Source organism: Ambystoma mexicanum, chromosome 3q, assembly GCF_040938575.1.
Source record: "Ambystoma mexicanum isolate Mex_15411 chromosome 3q, UKY_AmexF1_1, whole genome shotgun sequence".
NCBI lineage: Eukaryota > Metazoa > Chordata > Amphibia > Caudata > Ambystomatidae > Ambystoma > Ambystoma mexicanum.
The window spans coordinates 1085718473-1085744322 of NC_090926.1; positions in this window are offsets into that span (position 1 = coordinate 1085718473).

A 25850-nucleotide genomic window follows, 5' to 3' on the forward strand; every position below is an offset into this window, starting at 1 on the left:
TGCCACGGTTCCTCCTCTTAGGGCAGCTGCCTCGCTGTGGTGTTGGGCAAGGAGACTGCATACCCTTTAGGTCATTCCACCTTTTATTATGTCCTCTGCATCCGTGGGTAGAGTCTCCACTGCCACAACCTTGTCACAGACCTCTGACCAGATGGTGGACTTCCACTGCGGTGTTGTCTTTCTGCAAATTGGCCCCATACAATGCATCACAGTTGGCATCACAGTTGGCCACCACTTCATCGGCCAGGACTGTCAGCCCCGACTCCATGAATTTGGGCTTGTGCTGCCTCATTTCCGGGACACAGGTTTTGGATTTCTCCCCTGACATTGCTGATGACTTTATTTTCCTTGGATGGCTGCTGGTACCTGAGCTATTCAGTGGATTGTGTTTTCCAAAATGGCTGCCCATCAGCTGCCCCTTTTTAAAGGGGGGCTATTTACGCCTGGCGGTAATTCTGCTGTTTTTTGGTGGAATTACCTTTTGGTAATTACTCCATTCTTGATGGTGGTAACAGTATTCTGCTGATCCTGAGCATATTTACCACCACAAACCCATTTATGGCTGTAATTCAATACCTCCAACAGTGTGTGCGCACTCCCATCGACTTCTAATACGGTGTTATTTCCACCAGACACCGCAGAGCTAACAGTAATTTCCATGGGGCGGAATTATGACTGTATTACAGCCAAACTTGTAATGCCCCATTCTTATTATTGCATACAAGCATTACCTTCAGTAAATGAAACAAAAACACTCAGAGTCCGCTGGGATTTAAAGAAAATAGCAATCACTAGGGCTTGAGGCACATGGTAGTGGCTAAAGCGGTATTACCCAAATTGACCTTTTACAATTGACCTTTTGCACAATTGACGTTTATATTATTTTATATATGTATTGGGTTGGTTTCGGATTATAAATAATATAAAGGGATTGGGTGGGGGGGGGTTGCAGGGGTTTTTGGATTGGGTGGGGTTTGCAGGGGATTTCCCCCTGCATATATTTCCTAATTGACCTTCTAAATTAGGTACATTCTCCAGAGGTCAATTCTCCCGAGGTCAATTGTGAAAAGGTCAATTAGTATACAACCATCCCGAGGTCAATTGTGAAAAGGTCAATTAGTATCCAACCGCTACAGCAACAGAGAGGATAAGAAAACCTCCATATAAATAAACTTTGAACCATCCCGTCAGTTCCATTACCGACCCCCACCCACACAGATAGCGCCCTACAATTACATCATTCTACTTCATTATCATTTCCTGAAGCAGGAAGCCCAAACAGAACCCCCTTTTGCACTTCTTGTGCTACTAACACCGCATAGAAGAAAACATAATTTTCTTTTCTATCCTTCCTTTTCCTTACAGAGGATAGTGCTTTTTTCTTAAAAGGGCCACCAACATTAAACCTTTATTTTCAACTTCAATAGCCTGAGGAAGCATAATCTTTCTCAATACGGATTGGCTTCCTTTTCTTATGAGTAAGTCCAACTCGTGCAGCAGAACATGTGCTCACTTAGGCACCCCCAAGAGCGCAAAAGTAGGAAGCATTTCAGCGGTCAGTCCAGACGATCAGAAATGGCGTGATGGATCCTTTTCTGTTAGAACATCAGCAATAAACACGGCCTACTTGCCCCTCAGATAGCACAGCGAGTAGAACAGCTCCCTTTGATAACCGTGTAGAGCCTGCCAACTCAGGTTCGAATCCCGGCGGGGCCAAACTCTGACTTTCATCCTTCCGAGGTCAATAAATGAACACCACACCCCGTGGGTAATAATAAGCAGTGCTCAGATAAATGCTAAATTATTATTAATTACATTAAAAGTATGGAATAGTTACACACAGTGCTGCTTTTATACGGTCAATCAGCCACTTCTTTGCTACTTGCACATACAATATCCCCTGGAGTGCATAGAGTGGCTGTATGACGCGCTTGTGCAAACTATCTCTTCTGCTGGTTAAACAGTACCTCCAACACTTGCAGCCCTTTCTGTATACATGTAATCTTGTTCATTTCTGGCACTAAACTCTCTAAATACTCGAACCTCCTAGGTACCACTCTTTCAAAAAATTCTACATGTATTCTCCGACTACTTCAAATGACTACCTTCAAGATAATGCTCAAGAAAAATGAAATATCATTCTTGAAATGGTCTGAATGGCTTATCTATCCTACTCCATTGGATCATAACACAGATGAATGTGTCTCTCCTTATCCAGAATCCTAATGTTCTTTTCGTACACTGTTTCCACAGTGGTGACTGCCAGGACTCCACACACTCTTGCTGATGTAGCCTGGCCACAGTAGATCTTCCTCGAGTACATGGAGCCAACATATTGAAGCATCTTGGTGACCTTCAACACTTGTAAGAAAGATCACCAACCTAATCTGTCAACTTTAAGCAGGAAGTTCACCATCTCTATGGCATGGTCAGACTCTGCTGCTCGGAGAATATTATCAATCATACTATTTGGGAGGCCCTCATTTAAGGACTCTGAGGAGGGAGCCATACCAGGGGTAATGAGCCAATTATTCACTGTAAATCTTCATTAATCCCATTCCTAGTTTTTCCAGGAACAGAATCATAAACATAGAAGAAGGACTGAGGCAGTGTATGGGATTCCTCTTGTAATAGTTTGAAAGGTAGAAAGGTAGTAGGTAGTGTCTGTTTTAGGGTGCCTTTGCTCTACAAGGGATCTAAGTACTTTAACAAGGAGGATTAGGGCCTCAGTGTAATGATGAATGTCATTAAATAATAGAGTCATTTAGCAGCTACTGACACCAAATTAATTGTGCTCAATAATGATTAGCTGTCTTCATGGACACAGACCCAAATATAGGGCTGTACTGCTTTTCAAAAGGTTTGCTATAGGTTGACAATTACTTTGCTATGTCCTTAAATGTTTTATGTCTGGTCCAAAGTAGTACATTGAAATGAAAGACTTGTCCTTCAAAATATTCACATTAGCCGAAAATGTACTTAAATATAACTTTCAAAATGTGGATGCATAAAAGATGATGGAGATTTAGTCCATGAATAAGTGGTGGTATGGGGTGATCCAGTTGGCTTGCCTGTAATTCTGCAATTTAGTTATTCATATTAAACAGAAAATAGATACATTTAACAGAGTAGACATCAGGGGAGAGCTGAACCTGCAACTTGAAGATACTTCTTCCAACCCTTTCAACTTGACTACTCCCACCCCACCATTCCCCATAGGCGGGGTGCAGGAGGAGTGCAGTGTCTGTTGAGGACAGAGTAAGCTAGCAATCATTTCTAGCATGTATCGCCTTTGTGTTCAATCTCACAGGTCCCAAGGCTGTACTCCAAACGTAAATGTTGCTAATAAGATGACGGAAATGTTGCTAATAAGATGACTGGTTTACACTGACAGAGCAGGCCATGGGGACTGCACCGGCCCCAGCTGAGCAACAGCTGGGGATTGTGCCAGGCAGGTGGATTTTAATTACTCACCTGTCTGTCCCTAGTGCTTAATTATAGTCAAGTGGAAAATCATGTTTTCCGATCCAGGCTCATTAGTCATGTGTGTGTATAATATTCAAAACTTTCCTAATAAATCTAATGGAGCTGTTTCTGTGTGTAGCCAACACAATTCTATCAACCCATTGGCGTTCACACATCACTCGAGTTTACAACTTATTGTGAAACTATGCTAGAGCTTCACCCTGCCTTTGGGAACCTGGATTTGAAACATTGATAATATTCGAGATTCCATCAGGAACGACGCCCGAGAAGGACTGGAGTCTGTGCTCCCTGTTTCAGCGACCTGGCATCGTATGTTTTCACCAGCCGAGAACCAAATACAATTTTTGGCTGTGAAGAGGTCCTACAGCATCACAGTGCTACACTACATACAATTTTCTTAAATGTTTTAAGTCTGTCCACATAACAAACAAATCGCACACTCCAAAGCATCAGCGAAAAAGCTTTAAGTTTCATTTGAAAAAGTATTTCCCTTCAGAACAGATGCTACACAGAAGCTCTAGCATTTGTCTGTCATTTCCAAACATGGGCATGTTTAATCATGTGCTACAGAACAACTACAGTACAGCAGTTAAGGAGGCCATATTGTTGGGAAGCCCATCCCACCCCCCTAGGTGCTTTAAGGTGCTTTAAACGTCCCCACACAATCATATATGCAAATCAGACATTTAGACATAGTGCATGAATATAAGCAAACACCATTTTTGTAGATATTAGTAGCCATACCCAAAGCACAGGGCCGGGGAGCCCATCAGTATTTAGTGTGCTTAACACAGGCCGCAAGCCTGAAGGGGAAATCTGGATAGGCCCAAGCGCTGATAAGAGAGGCCCACGCCACCGACTTCCACAGAAACCCTTCTTTGTTTTAAGATTGTTGCCAATATGTTTGTTCCAAAAGGAATGTGCCTTGCAAGGCCACGAGACAGAACTGGGTGCGTTGGTGTATGTGTTATCACAAACAGGCCGAAGCAGGTCTCCGACCCCCACCCAGCTAACTACGAATGATAGCCTTTACAACTGCCCTCGTCCCAAGACCCCTGCATTTCCAAGATATCAGTTGACCCCAGACAACCGGCCATAAACCAATCAACCATAAAGATCTGAGAGTATGATCTCTCCACCTTTATTTGTTAATGACATGGTTTGTAGTGCGAGGTACAGGGAGGGATACATTATATTTCAAAAGCGAGGGTGGAAGCCTTGGGAACTGATGAGGCGATCTGGAATGAGTGAAGTATGTGTGGGTCGGTTTACCTCAAGATTCCTGTGACAGTCTTCGAGCCTGGCAGGCGCACTGTACAATGGTAGCAATGTTCACAAAAATGGCTTATTGCTTCTTTGGCCTTCGTTCCCTGGAGGCGATGAGCCTGCATAACCCATGTGATGGAAGATGGACGGACTGGGCTGGGTCCAATGACCTGGCATCCCCTGTGGAGCAGGTTTTCACTGTATATAATGACATCCCCTTTTACGCTGTGTCTCCTTATAAGATTCTGCTTGTACACTTTTTGGCAGAACTTTCCATGGCAGTAGAGTTCTTTGCTGATGCACCTATTTTTGTAGAAATAAACATGTGTTATCCTTGCAAGAGATTCTTGGGCTTTCTTCTCCCAGCAGATTGTATTTTTTCTGTTGTGAACATTTAGGGGCGTGCCATCATTTGACAACCTCAACCTGATCCCCGTGCCTGTATAGGCTCCTGGCCGCTTGCCCAGGGGGGCCGTGCCCACCTACATCAACCAATCCCAAAAACCTCATATTCTCAAGTGGTTATACAGAGCCGTCTTTGCAGAATTCCTGTTTACTCTTTGGAGCGGGGCACAGCTCCGAGGAGAGTGCATGCTGGTATTATTGGGACCCCATGTTAGAGGAGTTTGGGTTAACACGCACATGTGAGTATACCCTTGCAAGTGATAACAAGTAGGGGACGGGTATATGGGAAAGTGTGATGGTTTTGAGCATGTAGAAAGTGAGGTGGTTGGTGTGTTGTGGAGGTGGTTTCTTTTATTTTTTAAGAAGAATATTACGGAAAGGATAACAGAGTGTTAGGGAGCCTTCCCGAGTGAGGGGAGAAGGTGGTACCACTTATATTGTGCAACGGATGAAAAGGCAACAAGTAGGAGCTCTGCATAATTAGTGGGCTTGGGATTATTTGTTGTTCTTATTTTAGCTTGTTTCGTTTGCATTTTTATTGTGTAAGGTAGAGGCCCGAGGAGGGGCATTGTGTAAGTGTTAGTGTGTTTTGAGTGTGTGGAGTGTGAGAGTGGGTGTGTGGGAAGAAAAAGGGGGGAAAATATTTTTGATTTTCTGACAGGGAGGAGGGGGTGAAGGACTGTCTTTTTTGACGGGCAGCTTCAGCGTGCGCAGCGCACTAACAAAGGCATAATGGAATGAGGCGCAAGGACCATTATAATGGGAGGAGAAACGGCCATAGAGTATATGCATAAGGCCCTGCCACTATATTGTGACAGAATCAAAAAGTATCACAAACAATAGGCGGTGCAAACAAGAGGAGGGGCGATGCCCTGCTAGTGGCCAGAACAGGTATCCCATAATAAGGGTATTCTGGAACACATGTCCATATTTTTGACAGCCAAATACAAGCGGAAACAGTTGCAAAAGAGGAGAGAAATATTAGAACTCTGGAAAATGTTCAAAGATACGGAAAATTCTGATAGAGGAGTAGTGCAAAATAATAGCAGAGACAAATGCCCAGGAAAAGAGGACGGGGTGCCAGTGGAGCACAGGTGAATATATCCATTGATAGCTCACCCCGCAGTAGGTTATATTAACCCAATTTATGTGTTCAGCACAGCGAAAGCCCCACACCCCCATATGCACCCCCTCTGGATCCCAGCGGATGCTGATATAAATAAAAGAGACATAGAAGTAGCATTGGCATCGGCACAAACAGAACTGGCCAGATTGTGGGCAGCACAGAGTGAAGTGAAGACTGACAAACCAGCATGGCAAGGATTAGATGGGTGGAAAACAGGGGACTTTTTGTTCAGAATAGATAACATAGCCATAAAAAAAATTCATATAGAGAAGTATGGAGAAGGGGGCAGTCAGCTTATGCTACGAGAATTTAGGATTTCACAGAGGAGAGGAAGATGGGTGGAGTACAATTGATGAGTTTCAGGATGAGGGAAAGGAGGCAGGGCAAGCGCCTGAGCAAACTCCCCGGATGGAGAGCTTGTGGAATGGTAGATGAAGGAGCAGGTTTGGCTGGATGAAAGTAGCAAAGAAAAAAGGAAGTGGAAAAAGGATTGACAGGGGTAAGGTACAGAGGCAGACGCCCCTTATACATAAGGGGCCGCAGTATGTGCCATGGGCGCAGATGGATGAATATAATTTGATAAATGCACTCTCGCCACCTCACGGCGATTGTAGGTAAGGGAATTTCTGCATTCAAGAAGCATACAGCCGGGGTCGGTGACATGAAAAGCTTACTTGTAGCGACTATTGGAGACAAGGCTGGGGATGTGTGGGTAAAAGCAGTATACTTGGGAGTGAATTTGGGGAACGATGAACACGATGGAGCATCGTTTAACAAGATTCAGGCACAGGTATGGAACACACTACAGCGAGCATTCCCTGACACACCTGACCTACAGATGATAATGCTATGTACTATGGGTGACAATGAAGACCAATCTCAGTTTATTCAGAAGGTTCAGGAGATGTGGAGAGCGGAAATGGGTGACTCGTGGAATTGGTCAATACCCCTTTTCTACTTTATTGTTAAAAAGGGCCTGCCAAAGGAGGTGCAAAAAGCACTAAACAAAATTGCAAGCATCAAGGCAAAGGGGTGGGCCGAAATATAGAGCATAATAATACACTATTGTAAGAGGATAAAACAGCGTTACAAGTAAACAGACCAGAGGTGGCAACCAAAGGAATCAAAACTAGTACATTAGCTAAAATTGCTGTGGAGGCGTCTGTGTCCACACTAGTGCAGACGGAGGTGGCAGGAAATGGCCAAGAGTTTGCAAACAGTAGAATCACTGAGGTTTGGTCAGAAGGAGGGCAAGGACAGCAGGGCAGGGGTCCACAGTACCCTGGCCCACAGTGGCATCAAGGAGGACAGCAGCAAAGAAGAGGTGGGTTCCGAGGAGCAAGGGGGGGAGGTTTTGGAGGAATAGGACCAGAGAGGGAGGAATGGGGCCCTCTCTATGTTGGAACTGTGGGAAGTGAGGGCATTTCTCAAGAGAATGAAGGAGCAGATCAGGGATGGGATATAACTACGGCCCATCACCCCAGGGATCCCCCCATGGGATGATGCCAAGAATGACTTTGATACCCTACGAGATACACCAGGCCTATACCCAGTTACCCTCGTAGATACCTGGTCCACCAGCGCAAAAGCACCAAACAGTACAACAGCACGCACCCCAGCACACCTTCCATCAGGGAAGTGGCACAACCCCTTTCAACAGAGCACCAAATGGTATGGTTGCCCCCTTTCGAGGCGCAGCCATGGTGGGAGAAACCCCTTTTCGTTTCTGGGGACAAACACACATTCTGACTTAGACAGCCCACAGAGCATTCTTGTCAATTACCTCCAACCCTGAAGAGGAACCCTTGGTGGAGATATAGATAGGAAACAAGCAATTCATTTTTATGGTAGATTCGGGTGCAGGGAAATCATGCATCAGTGAGGCGGACTTCCCAGTATCGGGCACAACTCTCAACATGCAGGGCTTCTCTGGGGCTATTTCTACAGATCCATACACTGATGAGCTGGATGTAAAGGTGGGAGGAAGGGTGGTGCATGCTCCCTTATTGTATTCTGAAAGTTCTTCTGTCAACCTGTTGGGCAGTGACCTGCTCAGCAAGTTGAACATGACAATATCATTCACCGATCGCAGCTTTGTTTGCGCCACACCAGGAATGCGCACAATAAGAGCAATGGTGATAATACATGCAATGACAGGGGTGGTAGTGGTCCGTGGGATACCCGTAGATCCAGGCATGTTCATATATGGAATGACAGTACTTGTGTAGGCGGTGTCGCAAATTGCCAAGAGCTGCTGGAGATTGCCGTCAGATTTTATCTTTCGTCCTGTGGTGTCCCTGGATTTGGTGGCGGGCACAATTGTCCCTAGACTTGCAAGGGTTGTTGCTGTCAGCAAAAAGAGTGGCCGTACTAGGGACAGACATCGATGGGTGCGCGTGGCATACAGTGCTTTCCATTGACCCCATTGTACCTCTGGAGGAGGTGACAGATGCAGACCTGTTTGAAAATAATGACAGTGATGGAGAGCTAATACTAGAGATTTGTATCCCCTGTGAAATTATGGTGCAGTGTCGAAGAGTGCAATGCCTCCTGATGGCTGTTGTGGCCCTGCCCCCTTCATTGAAGCAGACCTAAAATATGCACCTGAACAGTTGTGGACCACCAATCCACACAATGTCCGGCTTTTACAGAAAGTGACACCAGTACACATAACACTAAAAGTAGGGGCAGCGCTACCCCAGGTAAAACAGCACCCACTGGCAGGAGAAGCAGAGGAGGGAATTCGAGACACGATACATGCCCTGCTCGATCAAGGCATAATAGTGCTATCCACATCCCCATGTAACACAGCTATCTACCCTGCGAAAAAGACAACATGGCAATTTGAGGATGATCCAGGATTTATGCCCCCTAAACAACGTGGTACCGAAGGAATTTCCTGTGGTCCCTAACCCTGCGACTATTCTGTGTAGAATCTCCAAAGCAGCAACCACTTTACACTGATGGATCTAAAAAAACACCTTTGTTTCGATACCTTTGCATCCCAATTAACAGTATATTACATTGTTTACCCATGGCGGAATGCACTTCGAACACACCTGTTTGCCTCGGGAGTACTGCAACTTTTCTGTAGAATATTGCATGCTGACTTAGGAAGCATTCAAGTACCCAGTACAATCATCCAATACATGGACAATTTGCTTGTATATAGTGACAGTGAGCAGCACTGCCGGAGGGACTCTATCACACTCCTGCAACTACTGGCATGCAAGGGCTACAAGGTTGAGAAAGCAAAACTACAGTGCTGCCAACAGGAAGTGCTGTATCCTGATCAGTTAATATTAGCAAAAGGCAAAAGGATCATACCTGATCGAACTGAGTCTGTGCGCGCCACCCTCCAACCTACCACAGTGAAAGACACGCACACATTTTTACAGCTATGCAACTACTGCAGAGCATGGATTTTAGATTATGCAGCATATACCAGGCTGCTCCTGCAGGCACTCAAGGAAGCACAAAAAAACAATAACAGTCGAATGGACAGCAGTTCTATGATTTAAAGGTTGTGATATCTACAGCCCGGTGCTCGCCACTCCAGACTACACACAGGAATGCTACATATTTTCACATTCTAACGGTCAACTTATTACTGCAGTATTGACCCAGAACAGTACAATGGGCCACATACCACTGGCCTACTACAGTGGCACGCTAGACTCAGCGATGCAAGAAAAGTTTGCGTGCGAGCAAGCGTGCGAGCAAGCACTCACTGCAACTGCATTCGCGATCGAGAAACGTTCCACTATCATGATGGGGTGTTCTGTCACTTAGTATGTGGCACATTCACTGTTCGCCAATCTAGAGAGATCAAAACCTACCCCGACCACACAGAGAGCCTCAGCGTATGAAAACTATCCTCTCAAGCCCAAACATCCATATTGTATGATGCAAAACAGTGAACCCTGCCACCCTTTTGACTACAGAAGAGGACTTAGCAAGCCATGACTGTATCGTGTATGAAGGGGGGGAGATGACATCCCCAAGGCAAGAGACAGCCCATTGGAGAAGGGGGAAGTTCTCTTTGTTGACGGGTCAGCAACAATTGAGCAAGAGACGGGCCAGAGACATACTGGCATCTTAATGCTGCACCTTGAGGCAGGTGAATATAAGACACTGATTAAGAAAAGATTGCCAATGCATTATTGGGCCCAAGCAGCATAGTTCATCGCGCTCATTGAAGCGCTGTGGGCATCACAGGGGTGTCACATGATCATTTATTCTGGCTCGCCATATGTCACGACAACAGAGCATGCCGCTCACGGTGGAAGAGGAGGGGCTTCCAGAGAGGGAACGGTTCCCTAGTACAACATGCCGCAGTGGTTCTCTGTATTGTCCCAACTCTCTGTAGTGGAAGTCGTTAAGTGCATTGCCCACACCAATAACAGATGAAATGTCACTGGGAAACGCCACTGCAGACGTGCTGACCAAAATGGCGGCTTATCTCCTGGTACTCGCACCCGCTGAGTATGTTGTGTCCACGCCTCCAAATAATAAGCAAAACACCCTCTTATACAGCAGTGCCTATTTCACAACTTATTGAATTACAAGGCAAATCACCAAATAAAGAGAAATAACTATGGGTACAAAGAGGGTGCAAACAATCCCTGATTGACTTGTGGTGGAGACAGGAGTGTACTGGTAAAGCAGTAATGCCTCAGGAGCTGTTAACGAAAGCTTTTGACCAATCCATCACCACTCCCACAGTTCAAAGCAACACATTGCATCTGACATACCAGACGACTGGTTCGTGGCCAATATTCATGAACACCTCACTAAAATGATCTTACACTGCACCATGTGTCAAACCTGCAGCACAGGGATGTTCTGCAAACTGCACATAGATAACACGGACATGGGAGACAGATGCAATGGGTCCTGATACTTAATTGTTGTGGTCTGTCCTTTTTCATGGTGGGTCAAAACAGGACCTTGTGCAAACCCGGATGCCACGTGTGCAGCCAAATTTCTTGTTCGTCGGGTCTTCCCAAGATGGGGTGTGTCTGATGTGTTAAGGTCCGATAATGGCACCCATTTTTTTCAATTAGCTTGTTAAGGAGATCACAGGACTACTTGGCATTAAGCACCGGATGTGTTCAATGTATCACCCCATGCCAACGGCATTGTGGAGAGGATGATCAACAGGTTTCTAGAGAGCAAATTACCTAAGTTTTGCATCACGTTGATAAAGAACTGGGTGCACTGCTTACCCTTGGCACTCTTCAGTTTATGCACACAACCCAGCAAGTACCACCATTTATCGCCCCTTGAGGTGGTTACTGGTCGGCGCATGAACATGCCCATATCCCGTGACAGGATGGCATCAGATACCCATAGGGCGGCAGCAGTTTTGGGTGAAGAATTGAAAGAGTATTTGACAACCCTAACAAGTGCAATTAAATGTGTCTCCCAACAGATTGCACCGCCCCGACCAGAGGACACACCAGCCACTACAGACACGACATTGACAGGCTCCCTGCCCATCCCAACCGCTGCTGCTTGGAGAACCTATCTATCTAAGGAGCTTTGTTCAAAAATGGAATAACTCTAGATTTCATAGGATCTCGGGAGAATAGCTCAGGGGCGACGCGCTCGTCTTGAAAGCAAGACAATGCAGAGCAACAAAGGTTTGATCCCCAGGTCCGCGCTTATAAACCTCTGGGTATAATATGGACGTTATAAATAACCAATTAAAATAAATTAAAAATAAATGGCTCCTATCAGGTAGTGTTCTCGACTCCCCTTGCAATAAAAGTGAAGGAGCTTCATTATTGGATACACATTTCAAATGTCCACAGGGCACCCCCTAACATTACACAATCACCTTAAAGGCACCTGACATTGTTTATTTACTTTGGCATCAATTATATGGCCAGATTGCTCAATTCTTTAAAGCCCTTATCTCGTTAGTGTGCACGCACAGCTGTTCCAACATAGAAAATGTATACAAATTCTTTCTTTTTTATTATTTGTATTCTCTCTCTATCTCTCTCACCCTCTTTCTCATCTTCTCTTTCTCTCTCCCATACTCTCTCTCTCTCTCTTGCCCTCTCAAATCCCCTGCCCTATCTTTTTTGTGTGCATTCTTTTCCCCCCTTTAGGTGAGAACACGATTGAACCAGCAGCTTCAGATACTTCAGTGTATATTAGAAAAGATGTTAGCTATGTGATTGCTCCTATATGTTCACATTCATATATGTGTGGCATGCATTTTATTGCAGGAATATTCACCATTCTAATGTTCATATTGGAAATTTATTGGGGAGCATCTTTTATATGGGGAGATCATATAAAAAGGTGGGAGGGGCAGTGAATACACAAACATCACCAACATCACTGTAAATATGTAACAATAGTAATGAACGTAATAATAGTGAAATCAAACCAAAATGTACACCTGTACGTATGACTATGATATTAGAAAACGTTTTTCCCATTGGTTTTTAAGAATATTTTTTGTAACATAAGCGTTCATGATGATATTAGCATTAGAAGTGTTGCAAGCAAACACATAGTGCCACACAGAGAATGAGAAGGCAAGCAGGAAGGGCAAAATATGATGCCTACCATGGGCTATGCCTTGATGCTATTGAAGAGTTGCGACACTCCAAGATGACCAACAATTGGTATATGGATATGAGTGTGGTAAGGAGAGAAACTGCAAATGGTAGCTGTTATGTATGTTCACTAATCCTGCACATGTCGGGAGCTCCCAAGGTATTAGAACAATAAGAAGTACCACTCATAGAGGCACAGTGCTTGGTTCATCTTGCGCTACGTAGGATTAAAGGCACCTTCCAGGCACACAGCATACAACTAGAGCTCATGGACCCAGATCCCCTGCAATGTACCAATTTATTTATTTATTTATTTATTGTTCGCTTGTTAGGCACTTATACAGCAAGTAAATATTGTTTTTAAAAGCACCCACAGGGCAAAGAGAGGGAACAAGGGAGTGAAATACATTCAAATAAACAACAATGTTTTTCAAAAAACAAACAGTGGAGGGAAAAGGAAATTGATCAACCTACTATGCCTTGTGAGTATTCAGAATGTGCAAGTGCAGCAAGGAAGAGGGCAGAGGGGGAAGGTACTGGCGTGTCCGTGCTCATGGGTGAGCCACAGATGAAGTGCATGGTAAGGTGAGTGCTACACGGCCTGAAGCCGTTTTGGGTGTAAGTAATAGTAATTGTAATTGTTTATTCATACAGCGCTTATACACAGGTGGAGCACTTCAAACCGCTTCAAGTCGGGAAGGGAACAAGGGAATACAGTAATCATTCTTAAGCCTTGATGTGTCCGAAGGATCCGCAACTAGCATACTAGGCCTGACAGCATTTCTCGTTGTGCAAGTGCATGAAGTGTTACAGTTGCGACCAAGTTAGGGAGGGGGAACAAAAAAAGGGGCAACCAGAACAGACAACCTTACTAGTCATAGTACATTTAGGTCATGCATGCATATAGACGAACGTGCGAGGAGAGGGGGAACAAGTGCGTCCAGTCCAACACGTCTCTGGGTTAAGTGCAGAGAGGTTGCTCCCCTCATGGAGCGTAAGCTGACAGTGCAGTATTACTGAGAATAGTGCAACGGCCCGAAGGCAATGTTAGGAAAGATCTCTTAATTGTGGGTAATTCTCCTTCCATGTGGCAACCCCTAAACTTTTTGCTGTTGTTTTCACTATGATCTAGACTTTGCCAGAGAAGTGCAGCCTTCTGCCGCACTCCTCTGGGCTTTCGCTCCATTCTTACGGGGAAACTGACATGCCCTTAAGACAGTCAGTACCGGGGAACATTGTTTTCCGTAGTTTCTTTATCATGTTGCAGCTTTCGTGCAACATGACACAAGAGGGCACTGTAAGTTAAGTTACTGCTCTCTTGGGTCTCTTGTCTTCTACAGGCCCTAGATACTCTGTTTGGATTGTAAATGATCGGTGCAAGTGAATCACGGACGGGAATGGTGGCAGCGATCGTTTCTTGTGTTTTTGAGCTCCTTTTGGCAGTTAGAGCGCGTTTCTCGCGCTTAGCCCAAAATGGTGGCCTGGCTCCCAAAATGTTCAGACCACGAGGCTCCTTTGTCCTGTCCGCTGACCGTCTTGCCCCCTTCACCTTCCCCAGGTCGAGCCGACCCAGGGCCTTCCTTGTTTGGGCATGTACTTTCCCGCAAAACAAAGATGCTTTCACGGGCTTCTACAGGCCTTGTGTGTGCCTCCAGGATGTGGGCTGGGATGACTGGTCCCAATACACATCCTGGGTGCCAGAGAGTCTAGTGTGGTGTGAATGCCTGGGACCACCGTGGTCCGTGATAGGTCCACGTATGGTGTGAGTGTTTGATGAGCGGATCTCCCATTGGGCCCCCTCCGTTTTGGCGCGAAGGGAACCGTGGATAAGAGGGGGCTGGAAACGCCACTACCATGTCGATCTCCTGAGTTCTCATGAAGAAAGGAATACAGGAGCCAAGTATCCTGCAACCACGAGGCTGAACCGAGGAAGCGCTGGTGACCCGCTGAAGGACTGCTCCTCTGCACTGCTGTCGCCTTGTGAAACCCTTTCTACCTCTGATCGAACCAGAAGGCCTGTACTGGTACTTCGACCCTTGGAATAGCGGGGACAGCTATTCTCGGCATCTTCACCATCTCCTGCACGTAAGCCACGTAAGCCTTCGGAAGTGTCTCTGGGCCATCCAGCAGACTGACCAGCTTACCCAGGAGTCTTGCTCTGTAACCGCCGTCAGGTTGTGTTGTATTTCGAGTCCCTGTCACTCTCACACGATTCGTACACTTGGCATTCCCAGGTCAGAAGTGAGTAGTGTACATTTAGCTGAGATACACACGGCCGCTCCGTTGCCCTGCTGTGGTAACACACTGTGTGGGTTCACTGCGTTTGGGACGCCTTCAACTCAACTCTGCTGCTGCAGAATCTACATGACGACATGACGTCCCCTGTTCCCCTGAACCTGCCAGCACTGAAACTGACGCGGAGAAGCCTGGGTCTGCTTGCATCGGGGACCGGTTAGTAGAATAGCTAGGAACTGGTCGCACTCCTGCAGGAGCCCATAGCTTTTCCCCGCTGTGTCAAACAGCACGCCTTTCCTTATTCGCGCTCTGCTTCTGCCCACAGTGGAGGCTGCGCTTGAGTCGCGGAACTCTGTTCATCCTCTTTTGTGCACCGAACTGAACTGCCTGATTCCCTCGAAGAGACTCCCCTTTTTGCCCGTTGGTACCAGCGTGTGCAGGTACTTTTGAGCACAAGGCTCCACTCTTCGTAGGGCTTGGACTTCCTTTTAGTTAGGTGCCTCTGCAGGCGGACTGGGTCTAATTATTATTTCGCACTGCCTGTTTTCCTCCCCTTCTATGTGGACTACACAGTTCGTGCGTCTTACTCTTTAAACTCGTTTGTATTTGTATATATATTGTATTGTTTTGGTATGTGTTGGTTTACTAGAGTTTTATTGTGATTTCTCGCTACGGTCATTGTTGCAAAGGCCTTGGAATAAATGTGTATATATTTTTAATATAACACCTGTTTGGAGTAATTTGTAAGTGTCCTTGCTTTGTGTGCTCATTGCGGGCTTTCAGTCACCCTCACCCCTCTTGAGACCTAGTCTTGACTGCCGCGATCGCTATCCTGATTGGTCTGGCTTGTCCAGAGGTTACCCTGTTCCAAGTAATTAGGTTGGCCTTCTGAACCTCTGCGCCTCCAGGACAGAGTTCAGAAATCCGTCTTAACAGGCAAGTGCAGAAAGAATGGCGGGGGAGCCTGGTGCCTGTAAGGCTCCGGAGGTGAACCAGCTACAAACAAAGGGGTGGAGTCCTGCCTATATAATTGCTATTCCTTTGCACTTTATTCCAGTACAACTATTATTTCTTGTAAGGCTGTCTGTCAGTATATCATTAACTGGCATGCACTGCCTGGTTGTGTAAGAAACTGCAATGAGAAACTCAGTAAAGTTGGAGTTCAGTTTATTATTAGTGACTGGCCAACTTTTTGTGAAATATATTCAAACTTAAAATAAGAGCACCATATAACATATTGAAGAGTGCGCAGCTAGACTTTCGCAGAGTGCAATACATAACATCTCATGAATCTAGACATTCTACAAATGATGTATAGGGTACAGCTGGTAAACATCAAACATTTACAGTACTAAGCATAGATATTGTATGCCTTTACAATTTTTCCCATAGTTTGGGAAACATACTGTAGTCATCAAAGTGTTCATTGCTTTCCTGTGTAAACATGAAGTTTCCTAAAACAAAAATGAGTACATTACTTCATGTCGATAGAAGCTCCAAAAGTTTAGGAGGTATTCTATATCTTCCTTAGGTGGAACGTTATTCAATGTATTCCATCTAGGTGGTATGACCTTCTGTAGGTCTATTCTTTACCAAAAGTCAATTATCAGCCAGGCAACCAGTCAACACAAACTGAAAACTGAACAGAGTTAGGGAGGAGAAGGAGGAAGGATGTTGGGGAGAAAGGGAACAGAGGTTAGCAGGGGAGAGGGAGAGAGAAGGAGGAAGTGAAGAGGAAGGTCTAGAGGATTTTCTGGAACTTAAGGTGCTCTGGCTCAAGGCGGAGAGAGGCAGGGTGGCTGTTCTAGAGAGAGGCACCTGCTGAGGATAAATATCAACCCCAAATCTGTTTGTGAAAGCGGCTCACCCGCAGAGAGTTGGAGGAGAAAGAGCGGAGGGCTCTAGAGGGAGAGTATTTAGGAAGGGAGTTTGTAGATAGTGCGGGCCAAGCCCCAGAAAGCCTTGTGGATTATGCAGAGGGTCTTGAACTTGATCCTTGCAGCCACTGGGATCCAGTGGAGGGATTCCAGCACTGGAGAGATGCGGTCCCTGGGCTTGAGGCCAAGAATAAGTCTTTTTTTTCTGTTCTGGATGAGTTGTAGAGAATGGCGAGTAGAAGTAGGAAGATTGAGAAAGAGGCTGTTGCAATAGTCCAGGCTACAGAGAACCAGGGCTCTAGAATTGGTGAGCCTCTCGGGGAAAGTGAGAAAAGGTAGAATGCCTCTGAGGAGGTGCTGTTGGTAGTGGGACTTTTTGGAGATGTCTGAGATGTGAGAAGAGAAGGAGAGAGTGGAGACGAAGAAGACCCCAAGATGTTTTGCCTCATCGGTATGTGAAGGTGCAGGACCAAGGGAGGTCTGCCAGAGTGAAAGTGCAAGTCTCCAGGGTGGAGGGTGGTCCAAGGAGAGTGCTGAGTGCAGATAGAAGCTGGAGCGATTGGGTCAGGTGCCCTGAGGATGCATAAGGGCCCAAGGCTCCAATCACAGCCACTGTGAAATTAGCAGAGGAGAGAAGGCTGTTAGGAGGAGGTAAAGAGAAAGGTTGAGGAGTTTTGGGAATTTAAGAAAGCCCTGCTGAAGGCGCAAATTGAGGGGGGGGTTGTTCCAAAGGAGGCAGCCAGCTGAGGAAAGCGATTGACTTCCTACCCTCTGTTTTGCAAAACGCTTTACACACAAAGAGTTGGTACCAGAGGAACGTAGAGGTCTGTGGAGAGAGTATTTTGTAAGATAAAGGTGAAGATAGTGTGGTCCCCGGGCCCAGAAAGCTTTGTGGATGATGCAGAGGGATTTGAATTTAATCGGTGCAGCAACCGGGAGCCAGTGAAGACTTTCTAGGGCAGGAGAGATGCGGTCTCCGGGCTTAAGGCCAAGGATAAGTATCGCTGCCGTATTCTGGATTAGCTCCAGGAGTCGCAGAGTGGAAGAAGGAAGGTTCAGGAGGAGGCTGTTGAAATAGTCATGCCTATAGAGAAACAGGGCTTGAGTAACAATGAGCCTCTGGAGGAAAATGAGAAAAGGTAGAATTTCTTTTGAGAACAATAATCCGAGGGACATTAAATGCTTGCAGCAATATATAAACAACAGATGGCAAGAGACCACACTCAGCTGCATGGTGGAGGGCCTCCTTGGATATGAAGAGGAGCTCCTGGCTCGAGTGTAAGCAACCTGCGCACAAATTTGGACAGAGCATATTGCAAAGTTTACATGGATTGCAGCAATGGAAAAACCAATGAAAGTGCACAGAGAAGAAACATTAACTTTGCTTCCACAGTGAAGGAACTATTTTAATCGGCTCTAACAAACGCTGCAATAAGACCCTCCCGATTCCAGACGTGAAAAGATGTACGGCAGCAGTGATGGATTACTACTGGGTCTACAGCCAACAAGCGTACTTGCACCTCCGACCATCATGGAGGTGCTATTGTTCGCTGGCAATGCTGCACTCAGCACTAATATTAATCCCAGAAAAACATTTGCAAGGGGGTGCCAGTAGCAAATACACCCCTGACCATTCTTTCTGTGTTTGATGAACAGAGCCCATTACCACCACCAGAGTTTTTCATCCTAACCAGAAGAGGGCAATATGAGAAGCTGCAGAGGAAGAAGAGAGCAAACTACCTATCTAGAGACTCATCTGTGTTGCTCACTGAAATCCCTGATGAATACAGATGTTTCAGCTCAGCAGAAACGTTCTTCACTTTGCTATTGTTACCTGGCGAGCAGGCAGTGGCCACGGCAAAATGGCTGCAAATTATACACTGGGACCTGTCCAGTTGGCAAATGACACTGAGCATAGGTTCAGTGTCACAGAGGTTGAGTTGCATGCCAGGAGACTGATGATGATGCAAAATCGATATGTCCTTGGTATGTTGACGGCAATGGAAGGAGGCGTGTACTGAAAAATTGGTGATTCCTGCTGCACATACGTACCTCCCGAAGACGCAGAGAATGGGTCATTATCTTACACAATTGCAGCCGTACTTGGTCAAGGAGTTTGAATGAAGAAAGAATACAAGGAAATTACTGGTTTGATGTCGCATTCGATTGGGCCACGCCCTGGTTAGGTGCCATTGTGAAGATGCTAGTGCCCATCATTGTGTTCATCTTAGTCATCTTCTGCAGCTGGCAAATGGGCCTCTGGTGTTGTGCCAAAGCAGTGCCTAATAGCGCAATGATGATGTTGCCAAATGGGGTTTCAAAGGTACCTGTCATGGTCATGAAGTCAGGGGCAAAGGCATGCAGGGGTCGCATGCACAGGAGACCTGGGTGGACACTGTCCTGGCACCTCTGGTGCCAGGCTCATGAACAAAAGTAAATAAGAACATCCATTTAACACTAAAAAGCTTTTATTATGAACATAGCACTTCAGATGCATTAACCTTGAACATTCCATCCATTAAGCACTTCAGATGCATTAATCCTGAACATTCCATCCATTAAGCACTCAGATGCATTAGCCTTGAACATTCCATCCATTAAGCAGCCCCAAGTGTATTCTTGGGTGTGGCAGCTAATGGATTCACAGCTATATAAGCTGCCCTGATCCTCAAGACAGATGCTTCGCGTTATTCTGCACTTACCAGCAGCGTAACACTCACCGTCGCTTGAGGTCAAACCTGCTTACCTTTGAAGACCCTGCTTCCTGGACATCCTGCTCCCTGCCAGCATACTTACCACCTGGGGGAAGCTGTTCTTACCTAGCACTTGCAAATTGCTGTTTGTTGCCTTTATTATTTATGTATTGTTATTTATCTGTTTCTCCTCTGCTTCGCACTTTCCACCTCTCCCCACTTCCATGCACTTTTCCCCTCCCCCTCTCCCATGCACTTGCGCGTTCTCAATGTCACTGGGCCTAGTAAGCCCGCTGTTTTGTTCTCCCCTGTCCTCCCTTGCCTTGTCGCGCTCTGAAACACTTGTGTATGAGCACGATAGAAATAAAATATCAATCAATGCACATCTCTTCGGCATACCGAGCATTCATCTTTACACTTTCCGGAACGCCAAAATCTTCATAATGGCACCGCAGCACTACACGCTCCATTGTCGACAGCAGCGCCTACAAGGAAAAACAGAAGGCAAGGTTAGACATTGAAAAAACTGTCAGTTTAAGGTTGCGCTTCGCCATACTACGCGCTTTTCCTTAAACCATCACTTACCTGCTGTCGAACGTTGCAGTAGCATCCATCTTCCATCCGGCTGCGTCTCGAGTCTCACAGCTTCATTGAGGCCGCATTTCCATCTAAGGGAAGAAAACTGAAGAGAGACATTATTGCGGGCATAAGGAGCAACATATAAAGACATTAAACAGAACAAACAGAATCACAAGAGCTCAAGAGACACTTACCAATCATAAGGAGAAGCATAGTCGCAGCTGGACTGGACTAATCCTTATCAGGGATCAGTCAAGGAACTAGATTCCATTCAACGTGCCCCTGCCAGAGGTAGTAGGACAGAGAGCTTACCTTCCATAATTCACAGGTGAACTTTATGGGCCGGTGTATGCCGACAGAAACTGTACTTTGGGGAGAAGGGTTCGAGAGGTACAACAATCGCAGATTGGCGCACTCACACACTCTTATCTCCACACAGGAGCAGTATCACCACTTACCACCACTCACAGCTTTTCTACTGAGGGAGAGGCCTGAAGGGGGTGATTCAAGTCCAGAGAGGGCTGCAACCGTGCCCCAGCACCTCTGCAGAGACCAGGTGAGCGTAACAGAACGCAAAGCCTCAACAACTCTCTGCCTGGGCATTATGGAAACTTCAGAAACAGATCAGTTAGCCCTCTTACTTATGGGCTGAAGTACATGCTTCAAGACAGGAAACCAATGCATTACGGAGGGATCTTATTGTAACCTGAGAAAGAACTGGCAAATTGGCAATACAAATGCTACAAGCACAAGCAGGACAGGTCCCACTACCTGGAGTAACTCATTCTTCTCATTCTTCCACACCACAGCAATCAACACTGGTTCAGGTGGTTCTTCCTGGAGCAGTGCCTCTAGCCCCTCCCGAACGCTTCATCGGCGACCCAAACAAGTTTGCTATATTTGTGAACAAATGTCGCCTTCATTTCTTGTGCAGACCAGGAGCCTTTCCTAATGACCAAGCCAAAGTGGCATGTGTACTCTCGTATTTAGGAGGTAGTGCGGCGGACTGGTCTATACTTTTGGTAAACCAAGATGACCCTTTACTCCGGAACTTTGGGAATTTCCAATATGAGATGGAGAAATTGTTTGCCTGTCATACTCAAAGATAAGCTGTGAGTAACGAATTGTTGTCACTCAGACAAGGGAGCCAAGATCTATTAACCTATATAGCAACCTTCAATCGTCTCGTACCCCAGACCAACTGGCCAGATGAGAAGAGGACTACACTCTTTTACCGAGGGTTACATGGAGAACTTAAGGATGTGCTGGCGCAAGTGGTGAATCCCCCTGAGAGGTGTGCGGACTACATAGACCTGACGGTGCAACTCAATCATAGGTCGCAGAGTCGGAAAATGGATCGGCTAGATCAGAAGGACGGTCAGTTTACATATGACCTTGTGAGAATCAGACTAAACCACGTGAACAGTCTGAGCCAATGCAAATTGGTGGATTACGAAGTCCCCTTCCCAAAGCAGAAAGGGAAAAAAGAACACAACAACACAACAGCTTTGCTTATATTGTGGACAAGCAGGTCACTTCCTCTGTGACTGCCTGGTAAAACCAACCAAGAAAACGGTTGGGGCAACAGACGAAACTGATGAAGAAGAAGAACAGAACTCGGGAAACGCCAATACCCGGCAAGTGTAGGGGTCCGCTTGTTGAGCATGAAAAAGGAATCCGTGCAGACCTCACATCTAGTCCTTCGAGTGCTTTTGGTGAATCACAAGCAACCATCAAAAATACATGCCTTGGAGGCATATATTGATTGTGGAGCGGTGGGTAACTACACATTGACCAAGATTTGGCTCTCCGAATAGGCCTTCCTCTCCGACAGAAGAAGAAATCGGAAAATGTCACTGCTGTGGATGGTTCTCAGCTATCATCCGGCCCGGTGACACAATACACAGAGAAAGTCAAACTTCTGTGTCAGGATGGGCATCAAGAGGACATTACTTTCGATCTCATCGGTGCTCCCAGTTCCAGATGATATTGGGAATGCCCTGGCTGGAGACCCACAATCCTAGGATCGACTGGCGGAAACGAGTTCTGACATTTCATCATGATTGTGCCGACACATGTTACAAAAAAGATTACACCAATCTGAAACCGAAGAAAGGAATCATGTTGGGCCTCATCAGCTCCTTACCGCTTAAATACCAAGATTATCAGGATGTCTTCAAAAAAGAGCAAGCCAACGTTCTGCCCCCGCACAGATCCTACGATTGTCAAATAGATCTTGTACCCGGAGCCTGGATCACTTGCAGCCGAATGTACTCTCTAACAGAACATGAAAACTAGCATCTTACAACTTACCTGTATCAGTACCCGGCAAACGGTTTCATTCACCCGTCCAAGTCACCTGCCTCCTCGCCCTTATTCTTCGTGCCTAAAAAGGAGGGGGACTTAAGAACTTGCATCGACTATAGAGCCATCAATCAGATCACAGTAAAACATTTTGTATCCCTTACCACTTATACCAGAGCTCTTGGATCAAGTGAAACATGCTCAAATCTACACAAAACTGGATTTAAGAGGAGCGTACCATATTGTAAGAGTAAAAGAAGGAGACGAGTGAAAAACAGCCTTCCGCACGAAGTGCGGCCTCTTTGAATACCAGGTCATGCCCTTCGGGCTATGTAATGCCCTTCCGGCGTTCCAATTCTTTATGAATGTTGTACTCTGTGAACTATTGTATGTTTTCGCTCTTGTTTACATTGACGGTATTCTTATCTACTCAAATTCCATGGAAGAACATGTAGGCCATGTCCGGGCAGTCTTAGAGAAGCTTCGACAACACCAATTGTATGCCAAGTTGTTTTTTCCATGTAACCGAGGTCAAGTTTCTCGGTTTCATGCTCACACCACAAGGCGTACATATGGACACACGAAAGGTGGATGCAATCCTCCAATGGCCCTCACCAACTTCCACGAAAGGAGTTCAAAGCGTACTCGGATTCGCCAACTTTTACTGTCGGTTTATACATGGGTTTTCACAAATTGTACATCCAATTACCTTCTTGTTAAAGAAAATCAAAAGTTCTATTGGTCAACAGAAGCTGAAGAAGCCTTCTATAAGTTGAAACAGGCATTCATTACAGCACCAGTCCTTCGACACCCACAACCAGACCTACCTTACATAATTGAGACAGATGCTTCAAAAATAGCCATGGGAGCAGTATTGTCACAACGAGACCCTGAAACAGGACAATTACACCCTGTCGCATTCTGGTCCTGCAGTTTTTCAGCCCCCGAGTTGAACTATGCAATCACAGATAAGGAATTACTGATGATTAAAGCAGCATTCAAGGCCTGGAGACATTACCTTCTTGGGGCGAGACAGTCACTGTCATCATGGATCACCGTAACTTGCAATACTTGATCATCACAAATTACCACGATTTGTTAGTGGAAGGACACCCAGGAATAGCCAAAACTCAGGCTAAGGTAAAACAAAACTATTGGTGGCCAACCTGGCGAAAAGACATCACCCAATTTATTGAAACCTGCAGAGTCTGTGCACAACACAAGTCTCAGAAACAGAACCCCGCTGGCTTACTACATCCCCAAACAGTACCACCAGCACCTTGGCATACCTTATTGATGGACTTCATCACAGATCTTCCACCCTGAAATGGATACAACACCATATTAGTCGTAGTGGATTTATTCTCCAAAATGGCCCATTTCATCCCTCTGAAGGGACTCCCAACTGCGTCAACTCTCGCTTCGGTGTTCCTAGAGCATATTGTTTGATTGCATGGATTTCCATCAATATTAGTATCTGACCGCAGAACTCAAATTGTTTCTGCCTTTTGGAGAAAGTGTTGTACGATTGCCAAAATCGACCTCCCGTTGTCCACAAGCCATCACCCTCAAACTGATGGGCAAACTGAACGAACCAACCAAACTTTAGAGAAATATCTCAGGTGTATGTTGCAACAGTCTGAGGATTCTTGGAAAAATATTCTCTGGTTGCTGAGTATGCAAACAACAACGCAGTTCACACGAGCACAGGACAAACTCCATTCTACACTGTGCACGGAAGACATCCGAGGACATCAGTATTTGATCCACCCGATACCCTGGAAATGCCAGCCATAAAAAACTTGCATAAAACCATCACTCGGGTTCTTAAGGAGGAGACAGAGCATCTGACTAAGGCTAAGGAAAGACAAAAACTGTTTGCTGATCGGCATCGGAAGGAAGCTCCCTCCTACCAGACTGGAGAAAACATGTGGTTAGCATCCAAGTATATTCACCTGAAGGGGCCAAGAGCTTTCCGCCCAAGATACCTGGGCCCCTATACTACAAAGTCCATAATCAATCCTGTCGCCATGAAATTGGAGTTACCATCTCACATGAAAATTCATCACGTATTTCATGTCTCTCTCCTCAAACCAATGAAATCCAATACACGGCTTAGTTCTCGGCCAGAGCCCGAAGTAATATACAGAGAACCAGAATATGAAGTTAAATCCATCCTGGATTCCAAGGTGGTTCGATCAAAATTGTATTACCTAATTGACTGGAAAGGTTACGGACATCAAGATTGAACATGGGAACCCAGTGAACATGTCCATCCTCTGCGTTTAATCAGACAGTTCCATCGCAATAATCCCACCAAACCAGGACCGAGAGGAGAACCACCCTTGAGAAAGGGTGCTGTCATGGTCATGAAGTCAGGGTTTCAGGCATGCAGGGGTCGCATGCACAGGAGACCTGGGTGGACACTTTCCTGGCGCCTTTGGCACCAGGCTCATGAACAAAAGTAAACAAGAACATCCATTTAACACTAAAAAGCTTTTATTATGGACATAGCACTTCAGATGCATTAACCTTGAACATTCCATCCATTAAGCACTTCAGATGCATTAACCTTGAACATTCCTTCCAGTAAACACTAAGATGCATTAACCTTGAACATTCCATCCATTAAGCAGCCCCAAGTGTATTCTTGGGTGTGGCTGCTAATGGATTCACAACTATATAAGCTGCCCTGATCCTCAAGACAGATGCTTTGCGTTATTCTGCACTTACCAGCAGCGTAACGCTCACCGTCGCCTGAGGTCAGACCTGTCTACCTTTGAAAACCCTGCTTCCTGGACATCCTGCTTCCTGCTAGCATACTTACCAATTGGGGGAAGCTATCTTACCTGTACATCTCTTCGGCATGCCGAGCATTCATCTTTACACTTTCCGGAAAGCAGAAATCTTCATCTTGGCACCACAGCATGACACGCTCCATCATCGACAGCAGCGCCTGCAAGGAAAAACAGAAGACAAGGTTAGACATCGAAAAAACAGTCAGTTTAAGGTCGTGCTTCACCATACTTCGCGCTTTTCCTTAAACCATCACGTACCTGCTGTCGAACGTTGTAGTAGCATCAATCTTCCATCCGGCCGCGTCTCGAGTCTCACAGCTGCATTGAGGCCGCATTTTCATCTAAAGGAGAACACAAGAGAGATATTATTGCGGGCATAAGGAGCAACATTTAAAGACATTAAACAGAATGAACAGAATCACAAGAGCTCAAGAGACACTTACCAATCATAAGGAGAAGCATAGTCGCAGCTGGACTGGACTAATCCTTATCAGGGATCAGTCAAG